The following is a 15179-nucleotide window of genomic DNA, read 5'->3' as shown; positions in this document are numbered from 1 at the left end:
ACCTAAACCATTTGATCTATCGCGTTTTTCTCATCTTTTCACTAACATCACCGCAATCGTCAATCTCATCAACACCATGTCAACCATATCATCACCGTAATTATCCATAACCGTCATCATTATTAATATCAACTAGCATCATCTTTAATAAGGTCATTACCATCCTTAACGTTTTTCATTATCATCATCATCGTATCATGATAATATTATCTAGTCATCATCATTATACTCGCCATTCATTATCATAACCATCTCTATATCATTTTCATCGAATCCTTCTCACACAATGATATCATCATGTAATGTTTGTTTACAATAACTATTATCATTCTTGTTCCTAGTTGTTCATCACTTTCATTTTCTAATCCTAATCTAGTCATCAACTTTCGTTCATCATAATAACCGTATCATCATCATCGTGATACTACCCGTAACCGTATCGTCTTTATCATCATCCTAATTATTATTAGCTAATTATTATCTACTTGTCCTTCTTAAGATCATACTCGTATCAACTAGTAGGGCACAACAGGAACACTAAACAGGCCCTCAGCCCAACAGAAGTTTGGCCCAACAAAAGTTTGAGTTGGGTCACGGCCCACTGATCAATAACACGGCCCAACTAACCAGCCTTTATGGCCCAATTACGTACCAAATTCTTACAGCCTATATCGATAGCAATTCCAGCAAAGAAGAACTAATACATTGTTGTAAATAATATATAAGTATGATCATGTGTGCCCCATTCTTCTTTACAACTCACAACTAGAAACTGTGACCCAACAATAAATATTCCAAGTCCAATCATGTTTAAATCGACCCAGTTTGTAAAAAAAAAAATTCGGTTGTTTGCCAGGTTTCTTAATTCTCGACTGTAGCAACCCACAATTAATTTTTGGTGAACGATAGCAGCGAACAACCTGGTTACTTTGGTTCATCATCATAATTCTAAACCCTCATCATCAAAATTCATCATTTGTGTTCGTTACCTTATTATCATATAATATCCTAACCATATCATCGATTAAACCAAAACAAAAAGAACTTGGCCCACTATCAAGAGGTGTACGATTTAATATAAAGAGTGGGTGGGTTCCTTGGCCTACCACAAATAAGAAGGAATTCAAAAGCAAGTAATTTGTTGGCCATACCCTTTCTAAACCGTCCACATGCAATCAACTTGACCATTTAAAATACAATTATAATTACTTTACCCAATATGATGAAATCTTGTACGTACAGAAAACACTAGTGGAGATGAGGGAAAGGGGACCGAAACCTTCTTCTTTATTTATTTTAATTGCTCCGCTCACCATTTCAATTATTCCCATTTTCTTTTGAGTTGAGTGATTCTTTCCAATCAAGAACGTGCAAGGAGTATGTATATGTCTTTACTTTTCAATCAGAATTATAGAACAAGAACAGAAAGGTGTAGTAGCAGTTTTTCACTCAAGTTTTGGAGTAAAGAGTACGCGTATCTTACAGAGATTTTATGTGGATTTATGGTTTCAATGATGAAGGAAGGTGTGGCTACAAAACTGGCAATTATGATGGTGGTAAGATCAGCTAATCAATACAGGAATGAAGTAGCAACATTGATCGCGAGATACGGAGTATATAATAGAAAGAGAACCAGGAAGAGAGAGAGAGAGAGAAGAGAAAGAGTAGGGTGATAGTTCGATGATGGGGTTTCGGTTGGTTTAGTTGTGAAGGTTTATGAAGATGATGTCGGTTGTGGTTCGTAGTGGTAATTTAGTGAAGATGGTTTTGGGTCTTCATTGATCACTAAGACAGCATGAAGAAAGAATAAGAAGATAATAAGATAACGATGAGATGTTAAAGTGGTGTTTAATCGTACCATTGCAGCAGTATATTTAATTGGTATCTAGTGATAATGGTCGACATAAATATTTGATCCAGTACGAATTCTATATATAAAAATTAAAAAGAAAGAATTCGATAGCATCAGTTTTTGGATATATTAGTAACTGAATTTGTTTCTTATGTTTGACACTCACTTCTACTAGTAATCGTATGAAAGACAGGAGATCAAATCAATGGAAAGGAATAAAAAAATGAAGACTGATCACGATTGTCAACAGATATTTGGATTCATCCTTTTGTTTTAGATTCTGATTTGTACGAAAGGAAACCAATCAACTACAGATTGAAAAGGATTGGAAACAGAAATTCGTTCCCTTCTGTGTTTATATATGCATATACGATGTTTATATATTTATATATCTGTATATGTAATTATATATAATATATCTGTATTTTGTGTATATATAAGCATTTATATGAAACTGTAATTTTCTATATAATATATCTGTGTTGGTTTATTGAATATGTAAAGGAACATATTAATATTTATAATGCAAACATTAATATTTAATATTAATACTAATAATATTAATAAAACTAATAATAGAAATAATAATGATATTAATATCATAATAATACTAATAAGAATACTGATAATAATAACTTTAAATAAGAATAATAATTTTTAGTAATCAAGTTAATATAATAACTTAATCATAACAATTATATATATATATATATATATATATATATATATATATATATATATATGTTATATTATGAATAATAATATTAATAATACAATTATTGATAAAAGTAATGATAATAATATTAATATAACAATTATATTCAAATTTGTAGTTATATTACCATTTATTAATTATGTATATATATATATATATATATATATATATATATATATATATATATATATATATATATATATATATATATATATATATATATATATATATATATATATATATATATATATATTTATTTTCAAACAATTATTCGTGAATCGTCGGGATCGGTCAATGGTTAAATGATTACATGAACACAATTCAAAGTTTTTGAGACTTCACATTACAGACTTTGCTTATCGTGTCGATTATAGATTAAGATTAAGTTTAAATTTGGTCGGAAATTTCCGGGTCATCACAGTACCTACCCGTTAAAGAAATTTCGTCCCCGAAATTTGATAGATGTCGTAATGGATAACAGTAAGAATGTTTTCATGACAAATATGAGTTGATAAATAGAGTTTTATCATCATTGAGTAATATGGATAAAACCATTTGATTTTGTGAAGAGTATAAGTGAAGCTATCACCAAAGGGTGAAATGAGTAGGTATAAATTCGTCATATCTTTTGACGTAGATAGGATTGATTTCTCAAGTTCAAGAGATTTGGAGAAAATCTTCGTAATAAGATTTGATTCTTCGGTAATCAAGAGAATTAGGATCCGCTTTAAATGCGATCATCTATTTTGATTGCTCTATCGGATATCTTACTATAAATCTACCCTCGTCGTTTTCTTACAACTCACACCTTCTATTCTTTCTCCTCAATTCATACTTTAAAGCATTTGATAATATGCTCCATCTCGTTCTGATCTTTGATATACTTCTAACCTTCATATCTGTCATTCTTCTCTTTCATCTACCACCGGAGGATTTTATTTACTTCTACTATTATCTTGGGGTTATAGTGTTATTAATTTTCCCGTGCCTTTATATTGCTATACGCATTGATATACACGGTTTGTAGTTTATGTGTTGTTGTCAAGCTTTATATCTTCTTTTATTTTCAAGAGTTCCATACTTTTGTCTCCTCTTCCCGACTTCACGTCAAGCGAATAATGGTCCGGAATTCGTATGTATGGATTTTGAAATGAACATAGTTAATGTTCTAAGAAGGAAATCGTAATGACACGATCCTGATTTGGTAAATTACCAGAATATTCGGAAAAGATAGAACTATCAATAAGATATGTTCTTAATATGTTTAGAGATTGAGTAGAATGTAAGAGTCGTGTAAATGGCGCATGATGACGGTACTATGAATCATCACATTCCATTAGAAACTCAGCATGAATTACTGTAATATAATCACGTTGATCAAGTGTCATTATATTATACTAACTCATGCTTCAGTTCCCAACACTACTTCAAAAACATTCATATTTTAAATTCGAAGGTTCGCAGAATATAGAAACTAAAACAGTTTCCTTTTATGATATAATACAGATAGCGCAGAGAGATAATTAATATCGAACGAGAATATTTATGAAGATATCTTCAGAAATATTGAGGATATTAATAAAGAAGGTATGATGATATCTTAGGATTTCAGAATCAAATTGTGATGAAGAAATTCATTCACGATGATTTAGAGTGGTTAAGGAGTAAGGTATTCGCTAAAGATTTCATCAGAAACAGAATCATCTGGATTCTTTATGTACAAATTTAGTCCTTGTAATTTGTTCAGAGTCTCCTTCATGGGTTGCTCAATCCGTTTTCCAGTTCCAACTTTTCTGAGCTTTGTCAACATACTATATATTTTTTTTCATCAAACTTTCGACTGTTAAGGTCGTTTATAAACTTTGATGTTTCATTCAGATTTTTCAACATTCAGAGTATTGATTCGTAGACTGGGTGATTTTCATGATTTCAGAATGGAAGATCATGATTCTAAGAGATAAGTGTTATATGTATACATATAACTGTTGATGTAGAAACGTTGAGAGATTCGAAATACTGAGTGCGGATTCTTGGTAATTGGTACGATAACTCTCGTTATAGGATGCGGATAAGTATATGATAGGGTTTTTATGAATAAATATAATATAATGATTCTTCGGAGAGACTTAAGTCAATGAGTAGTGAAGTTGCTGGTAAGTTTAGTGCTAATGTGGTGGAATATAAACGGTCCCCCGGTAATGATGATGAAGGGGTAACCTTTATAATAGGGTTTATTTGAATAAATAACTTGAAGTTAATTTGCTGGAGCTGTCACAAAATTGGCTAATTTGAAAAGAAATTGCGTTGTTATTTTTGAAAATAACAATGCCAAAGAAGCTAGCACAGATACGTGTTAAACATTTATACAGGTTCCGAGAATTTTTTAGGTGCATAACTATATGCATCAATATTTTCTTCCGTAGATGAACTGCGGTTGATTCATCCACCCGATTGAGGTGTTTTCAAGAATCACGAAAGGTTTGAACGCAGATTGTAATCGTCAAAATACAAATGAGGTTTAAGATGAAAATCAAGTGGCAAACTTGAAGAATTGTTTAGTTTCATATATTATGATCAATATTTTAATTCATTTTAATTGTCCACTGTTGGTAGTCCTCAGTTGATTAGTTCACAGTCAGCTAGGAACAGTTAGTTAGGATTTTGTTAGCGTGGATTCTTAACAAAATTTCTCATAGTTAATTTGTTTGTTTCTAATAAATTTTATTCTGTCAAATGTTTTCTTCATTATGCCACTTGTTGGATTTTGATAGGTCAATATCCAAATATGAAATTTGAATAGAAATGGTTATACTGTTGGTGAACGGATTCATATATCTGTGGATGTAAGTAGGATAGGAAATGACTGTTGAATCGGATTTGAAGAATGTACTGTGTAACTTATTAATGTGAAATCTAAATATTCCTCGGGTATTACCTACCCGTTAAAATATTTTCACCATTAACAGTTTGTACGAAAGAATTTTTAGTCACAATCTTTATGAAAATATTCTTACATATATATTTTCTTTAGATGTAATCATGGATTTAGTGAGTCAATATAATATTAGACCCATTTGATTTTTGGTTTGAGCTAGAATAAGTAATCTCTAAAACTATTAGGATCCACATATTCTTCGCAGAATATTGATGAAGTTATGGATCAATACTTCATTGTTCATTGCTGTTGATACTCCTTGGTATCTATGGTGCGTATGATGTCGATGTTCGTGGAACAGATTGTGATGTTGAGGTGTGGGATGTGGATGTTGTTATTGGTGGTACTGGTGCTGTCGGTACTATTGTTAGTGGTACCGTTGGTGCTGGTGATGTTGCTGAAGCTGGTAAGTTTTTCACCATATTCTCCAAAGCTACTACTTGAGTACGAAGTTCGTTGACTTCTTCCATTAACCCTGGCTGTTATCAGTGTGAGGTGGAGGTTGGATATCTTCTCTAGTTCCGTTAATGGTAGCCTCAAGATGAAAAATTCTCGCAAAGAGGGTATAAACAGTGTTGCGAACAGGTTCACCGGTGAGCGGGTCGAGTACTCCGACATTAGGCGGTAGATTCGGCTCATGATATGGAGTACCTTCTTCCCTTCTCCATAGGGTGAGTATGTCGCGAACCCACCCCCATTTTCTCTAATAATCACGGTAGTTGATCGGGTGATGTGCTCCCGTCACGCTGTCTTCGGAGCTGGAGGAACTTGGTCTATTTGAAGAGGCCATCTTATGCGATCACAGAAAATTTATGAGATGATTCTTGTTATAAATTGAGGGCTGAATACTGAATGATATCTTCATCTTGTCGGATACATATACATAGCAAAAAGATTCCGTAATTTACGGAGGAAATTAAGGAAACGTGTCCGACAAGATTTAATGTGAAAGAATATGAATTTGTCTGTACACCATCTATGCAATAATTGCAATAAGACGCGTCGAGACTGAAAATGATAGGTAGATATTTTTCTACATAGAATGATAAGCAAAACTTTTGACATGCGGACCAGGTTCAAGTCCAGACTCATTAATATAAATTAACAACTACTAGGTCGAAGTCCAGACTTCACTAATGCATCCTAACAACTACCTGTTAGACACACTAATGCAGACCTGGTTCGCTAAGACCACCGCTCTGATACCACATCAAAATCAACTTAATATTAGTAAATTACAAAGATATATAAAATGATATATAATATTAATAAATATATCGTTCAATTTCATCAACAATTCTACTCGTATGCACCCGTATTCGTACTCGTACAATACACAGCTTTTAGATGTATGTACTATTGGTATATACACTCCAATGATCAGCTCTTAGCAGCCCATGTGAGTCACCTAACACATGTGGGAACCATCATTTGGCAACTAGCATGAAATATCTCATAAGATTACAAAAATATGAGTAATCATTCATGACTTATTAAAATGAATTTCAACTGATAATCGACAATAAATTTCAGTTAATCATATAGAATTGTATTATTATGGTTAAATTTATTATTAAACGTTAAATAATACTTTTAAAATTAATAGAAACGTTAAATAATAAGTCAACGAACTTCGCGCTCGAATAATCAATTCGGAGAATATGGTGCAAAATGTACCAGCTTCAACAACATCACCGGCACCAACAGTACCATCAATAACAGCACCAGTACCATCAACAATCCATGCTTCAATATCATCACCTGTACTTTGAGTATGATCTTCGTTCTACGTATCGTTCTACCTTATTTATCTTCGTTCGACATGGCGAATATGTAATCTCTAAAGTTTTAGAGATTATTTATTCTAGTTCCAACCGAAAAGCAAATGAGTTTAATATCATATTAACTCATTAAATCCATGAATACATCTGAAGAAAATATATATGTATATATGTTTTCATAAAGATTGTAATTAAAAATTCTCTTGTACAAACTGTTAATGGTGAAAATATTTTAACGGGTAGGTAATACCCGAGAAATATTTAGATTTCACATTAATAAGTTACTTTGTACATTCTTCGAATCTGATTCAACAGTCATTTACCATCCTACTTACATCCATCGATATAAGTATCCGTTCACCGCAGAATAAACCTTTTCATTCAATTTTATATTTGGATTTTTATCTATCAGAATCCAACAAGTGGCATAATGAAGAAAACATTGGACAAAAATAAAAATTTGTTAGAAACAAACAAATTAACCATGAGAAAATTTGTTAAGAATCCACGCTAACAAAATCTTAGCTAACTGTTCCTAGCTAACTGTTAATTCCGTATTACCTTTTAATTATCGAAATTTATTTATCGCAGTTTATTTATCGCAATTTATATTCTCGCAATTTTATTTATCGTCATTAAATTTCTGTTATTTACTTTACGCACTTTATTTATCGTTATTTAATTTTCTGTTATTTATTTTACGCACTTTAAATATCGGGACACGTATACAAGGTTTTGACATATCATATTGACGCATCTATATATATTATTTGGAATAACCATAGACACTCTATATGCAGTAATGATCGAGTTCTCTATACAGGGTTGGGGTTAATTCCATAATAATATATATACTTTGAGTTGTGATCGAGTCTGAGACATGTACTCGGGTCACGATACGTATTAATTAATTCAAATATTATAAACTATATATATGAATTATTGAGTTAGTGACTGTGGACTGCAAGCTGTGGACTACCAAGATTGGACAATTAAAATGAATTAAAATATTGATTATAATATATGAAACTAAAAAAAAAAAAAAAAAATCTTCAAGTTGCCACTTGATTTCATCTTAAATCTCATTTGTATCTTGACGATTACAATCGGCGTTCAAACCTTTCATGATTCTTGAAAACACCTTAATCTAGAGGATGAATCAACCACACTTCATCTACGGAAGGAAAGGTTTATGCATATAGTTATGCACCTGAGAAACTCTCGGCAACTGAGTAAAAGTTTAACACGTAGCCGCATCAGATCCTTTGGAATTTATTAGCAAAAATAACTTTGCGATCCCTTTCCAAAGTAGCCAATTTTGTCACAGCTCCAGCAAGTCAACTTCGACTTTTCATTCGAAGTAGCCTTACTATAATCCTGATATATACAATTACCCTTTTTATTACGGAGAATTCTTTTATATTCCACCATATTACCAGAAGACGTACCAGCATCCTCGTTGTTTTTTTGGCTTAAATCTCTCTGACAAATCATTATATTTATTCATTGAAACCCTATCATATACTCATCCGCATCTTGTAACGAGAACTGCCATACCAATTACTGGGAATCAGCAAATTTGTATTTTGAGTCTCGCAACGTTTCCACATCAACAGTTATATGTATCCATATAACATTTATCTCTTAGAACTATGATCTTCCATTCTGAAATTCAGAAAAGCACCCAGTCTGTGAATTAATGCTCTAAATTTTGAAAAGTTGAATGAAACAACAAAAACTATGGATGATTTTAACAGTCAAAAGTTTGAAAAAAAAAAAGATACGTTGGAAAAGCTCAAAAGGAAGTTTGGTACTGAAAAACGAATTGAGCAAACCATGAAGGAGACTCTGAGCAAATCACAAGGACTAAACTTGTACATAAAGAACCCTGATGATTCTGTTTCTGATGAAGTCTTTAGTGAATATCTTGCTCCTTATTTATTCTAAATCCTTGCGAAAGGATTTTCTTCATCAACATTCGATCTCAAAAATTCTGAAAATATCTTTGATATTTCCGAGAATATTTTCATAACAATTCTTATCTGAAATCATTAATCTCTTCGTGCTATCAGTGTTACATCATATAGAAACTGTTAGTTTCTATATTCTGTAAACTTTCGAGCTTGAAATATGAATGTTATTGAAGTAATGTTGGGAACTGATGCATGAGTTAGTATAATATAATGACACTTGATCAACGTGATTATATTACAGTAAGTCATGCTGAGTTTCTAATGGAACGTGATGATTCACAGATCATAACGTCATCATGTACCATGTTACACGACTCTTACATTCTACCCAATCTCCAAGTATATCAAGAACATATATTCTTAATAGTTCTATCTTTTCAGATATTCTAGTAATTTGAAAAATCAAGATCGTGCCATTACGATTTCCTTCTAGAACATTAACTATGTTCATTTCAAAATCCATATCTACGAATTCCGGACCATTATTCGCTTGACTTGAAGTCGGGAAGAGGAGACGAAAGTATGGAACTCTTGAATATAAAGAAAATATAAAGCTCGACAACACCACATAAATTACAAACCGTGCATATCAATACGTATTGCCACGTAAAGGCACGGGAAAATTAAAAACACTATAACCCCAAGATAATAGTAGAAGTAAATATAATCCTCTGGTGGTAGATGAAAGAGAAGAATGACAGATATGAAAGTTAAGAGTATATCAAGGATCAGAACTGGATGGAGCATATTAATGAATGCTTTAAAAATATGAATCAGGGGAGAAAGAATGGAAGGTGTGAGCTGTGAAAATAAGGAAACGAAGGGAGTGGATTTATAGTAAAATATCCGACAGAGCAATCGAAACAGATTATAGAATTTAATCAAAGAAGATCTGATTTCCGATATCGCCGAAGAACCAAATCTTATTACGAAGATTTTCTTTAAATCCCATGAATTCCGGAAATCAATCATAACTACGTCATCAGTTCCCTCTCTTGCGATAGCTTCGATTATACTCTTCGCGTAATCAAATTTTTTTTTACCTATATTACTCACTGATGATAAAACTCTAATTTCTAGCTCGGATACGTCATGAAAACATACTTATTGTCAGCCATGACCATTCCACTCAAATTTCGGGACGAAATTTCTTTAACGGGTAGGTACTGTGACGACCCGAAAATTTTCGACCAAATTTAAACTTAATCTTTATATGATTTCGACACGATAAGCAAAGTCTGTAAAGTTGAGTCTCGAAAAATTTTGGAACTATGTTCATGTATTCAATTACCCTTCGACTGTTCCGACGATTCACGAATAACTATTTGTAAATATATTTTGAGATTTCTAACTTAATGGTTTTGAAACAATATATATATGTAACATTTAACGACGTTATCATTCTTAAGTTAAAATGTAATCATATATAATGTATTATGAGTATTAATACATGTTTAAAAGTATTGAATACTTATACTCAACAAATATAGCTATACTCAAATTCCCATTCTATTTTATCAAGAATTATACTCGTACATATACGGTATTTATACTGGTATTATACACAGCTTCCATACGTAAATACTAATGGTTTATACCAATAATGAAACATCATTTTCAGCTTTTAAATGATTAGAAACATGTTTAAACCAAGTTTAACTTCTAGTATACATTATTAAGCTAGATTCCAAGTATAAAAAAAATATAATAATAATAATAAATAAATAAACTCCTCGGTTAGTGAAAATTCAAGAAATGCCATTCTTGACTTTTGGAAACCCGACAATTGATTTGATTCAATTGTTTTGTACATTTAGACTTCTTTAACTGTTAGAATTTAGATGTCTAATTTAATCATAGATTTGAACCCTCATATAAGAAATTTGGTCACAACTGTAAGTTACAAAATCACCTATGTTACTTTTAAACGTTCTTACCTAATAATACAATTAACGATTAGTTAACAAAAAAAAAAATAACTATTAGTAATATGTAATTTCAAATTTTATTAGTTAACGGAAAATCTTTTAGTCCCAATATTATTATAATTCATCTTAAACAATTAAGGGATAATAAAATATCAATATTGAAAAGTAAGTTGTTGTAGGTGATAATGATCATATTATTTTGGATATGATTTTTTTACTCTGTATTATCTATAAAATATAAATATTACGAGTACTATTAATTATTGTTATTAATTAAAGTGCATACATCCCAACACTTTATTTGGTATAATATCTATCATCAATATGGAGTAGTTATCAACTTATCAAGATATCTTACTATTATTACTCCCCCGTTCCACTACAAGTGTCCACTTACTCTTTGCACAAGGTTTTAGGAAATTCCACTAACTTCATTCTCCACCAATTAGAAATCTTCTCTTTTCGGAATAATCTATTATCATTGGTTGAAACATCAAGTGGACATTTAAAATGGGACAGTCCAAAATAAAAAGGTGGATACTTAATATGGTAGTATAAAATAAGCATAATAATAAAAATTAACAATATCGTAGCCTTAGGACACCTGGACTTATTTGAATTAGTCAAATTAACAGAGCTCCTTTTTGTCTCTTACAAGACCCCATATCCCACACCCATATCCCACCTAAATATTTTATATTTATATTTTACTCCATGTATGTATTATCATCTATATATGGTGTAACCTCTATTCTTATTCACCTCACAACCTACCTATTTACTTTCTTTACCTATATCCAAGTATGGAATATTGAATATAAACATACACATATAATTCACAAAGAAAATTAGTTGAAGGAATAAATAAAACAGAGAATGAAGCCGAGTAGAAAACGAACACAAAGTCTTCAGAAGCTAATTTATATTCAAAGGTAAATCTTAATCGAACTATAATCTACTACTTGCCAATGTTGATTATATGATGTATAAGCGGTTAACTAAAACTAATCGGAACCACCATTAAAATATAGTTGTTGATGATGATAAGAAAACTTCGGGTTTTGAAACGAAAGTCAGGACCTACACACTTGTACTTATTGACAATTAGTTTTCTTAATCACTAAAAACCAATTTAGAAGTTAGAATAATTAAATATTTTGAACCCTATATTTCATCATATTTATTCGTTGGTACGTAAATGAGAAAAATGAAATCATGTAATTACTTAAAAAAAAACATGTAAAATAAAATAGTCAAATTTTTAAGTATTTTGGTATCCTACATAATTATTGGTGTCATTTCATAACTTTTACTCTTTCAGTCAAAGTATGGTGAGTTTTACATCTTTGTAAATATTAGGACATATATTATTGAATCCATCCCCTGACCTATATAAAGATTTACAAGAACTTAACCAATGAAATCGATTAATCATTATTTAAAACTCTAACATACTAAATTACAATACGAAGTACCAAAAACTATAAAAATGACAAATATAAACATCATTATTTAAATTTGTATTAGTCATTAATAGATTCGATATAATCTAGGGCATATTCCATTTCGGGTCGATCTCTTTATCGGAGCTCTGATTGATAAACGGCCAAAGATAAAAGTTACACATTACCAAAAAGATTAAGCATAAATTTTACAGAAGTAAACTAAACCTAGACAACTCGTAGTTGCCAACGCGGTTTCGGCGTTTCAAAGTTAATTTTTCAGCTTTAATAAATTTACAAAAGTGACCGAGTAGCCTACTTTGGAGATTTTTAGAAAATTCCTCGAAACTCGGATTGACAAACGGACAAAGCCTGCAAATTCTAGTTACCACAAAGATATAACATGATTTTTGGCAAATGTAAACACACATCAGGCCGACCATGACAACTGATACAACACTGACATTTTTAATAAAAAGTTTCAGCTCTTTTCAGAATTTTAAAATGTGACCAAACAGTCAACTTTGACGATTTTTAGAAAAATCGTCGAGACTCAAATTGACAACCGGCCAGAGTCGTTTGCTAGACCTTACAGCAAAGAATTCAGTGGTATTTTTTCTTAAATCTGAAACAACGCAGATCAGCGAGAATTTCAGTTCCCTTTTCGACATTTTTTTCAAAATTTGCAAAACTTCTTTTGTCCATAACTTGACAACCGTTCAACGAAACGAGACGTGCTTTATATGAAAATTCATCTACTCGACGAGTAGAATCTAAATAACCACTTTTTATTACCCAGAAAATTAGTTCACTAATTATCATTAGCAATCTTAATTACGAAATTAATTGTTAAATTCATAACTTTCTAACCGTTCATCGAATTCATTCGATATCTAAATGAAAAGTTCTTAATTTTTCGCTAGCTTTCTAATGACATGCATATCTTATACCTTATTTCATCCCTAGTATAACAACCTTTAAGATTCAACATAACCTATCTAAGGGCAATATCAAATGTACAAATAAGCATAATCCTATTTTCTCGAGCACTAGTCAGGGATACACTATTAATGTGTAAAAATTAATTTACGAGTACTCACGTATCAATATTGAGGTTCAATATTGTAGGAAAGGCACGTAGACACGACGGAGATGATAAACGCTAAATTGACTCACGAGCAAGACCCCTGAACCATACCCATATCCTCCATCGCTATAACCCATAATTTCCATAGCCCTATCCTACTCATAAAACTTGTCTTGAAAACATTTGGGCAGAACCTCGTCGTAATATTTTATGTATAAATAATAATATTACTCCTAAATAATATTAATTTGAATAATACTAATAATAATATAATTAATTAAAATAATATACGTAATATCTATGTTGGTGGAGAGACATGTGAATTAAATCACATAGAATGGAATGGTTGATCTTTATAGGCATATATAATTTTCATCTTTCCGTAATTTGCGGAGGATTGTAGTCTTCAACTGCCACAATTGAAGTGTGTCCAATTCTAGCTCACAAAGTCTTAAAAATAAAAAAAAAAATAAAAAATAAAAAATAAAAGAAAAAAAAAACATGGGCTGCCGACACCGAATCCTTACATTGATATATAGATTTATAATTTATTTAATATATATTATATTTAATCCTTAGAATTAATTAAATATTATATTATATTTACATGCGTAGTAAAAATGTAATTTTTGTTCAAATGACTTGTACGTTGTCATTCGACTCATGTACCACTTTCCGTTTTCCGGGCGCACTTTCGTACGTTTAGAAAACTAGCCCTTTATGTTACGTGACGTGTACCTTTTACAAAAATTAAGCTTACATAGCAATGAATTACTTTTATAAAAATATGACTTATAAAGTTGAGCGTTGTGATCATTTACTTTTATAAATCAGTGACTCGTTGTTTATCAAAATATTTTATTTTAAATTAAACGTTTTGTGACATGTACCTTTATTATTAACTAGACTTAAATTAATTAAAAACTAATCCACTCAAAGTGTAACTTAATCTTTTGAGTGTTTTGGTCATTTCCTTTTATAATTCGACGTCTCGTTATATAAAAATATATATTTAATCTTATTAGTTTGAATCAAAACGTTTTATGATTAAAATAAAATATATGTACATTTAAAATTTATAAACTTATACATAATACATATGTTTGAAATATTTATCTAATAATATAATATTTTACTTTTCAAAATTAATTATATTTCAAATACCAATATAACATTAAAATCGTGTGAATACTAGATATTGTTATATCACCTAACGGTTATGCTCAAAAACTTAATTTGATATAACTTATTTATGCGTCAACCTTTACTTTAATTTCTCAAAGGCTCTAGTTAAAATATCTAATTATAAATCGAATCAATGAACAAGGATTACTATCTTTTACCTAACTAATATATCTAATATACATAATCACGTTCTATATACGTTGCAAGTTATCAACCAAGTGTTATGAAATTCCATCCTCCACCAACCTTTGACTAATCCTCGATAAGAACACTGTCGTTCT

Source organism: Rutidosis leptorrhynchoides, chromosome 6 (genome assembly GCF_046630445.1).
Source record: "Rutidosis leptorrhynchoides isolate AG116_Rl617_1_P2 chromosome 6, CSIRO_AGI_Rlap_v1, whole genome shotgun sequence".
Lineage (NCBI taxonomy): Eukaryota > Viridiplantae > Streptophyta > Magnoliopsida > Asterales > Asteraceae > Rutidosis > Rutidosis leptorrhynchoides.
This window is presented reverse-complemented; position numbering follows the sequence as displayed.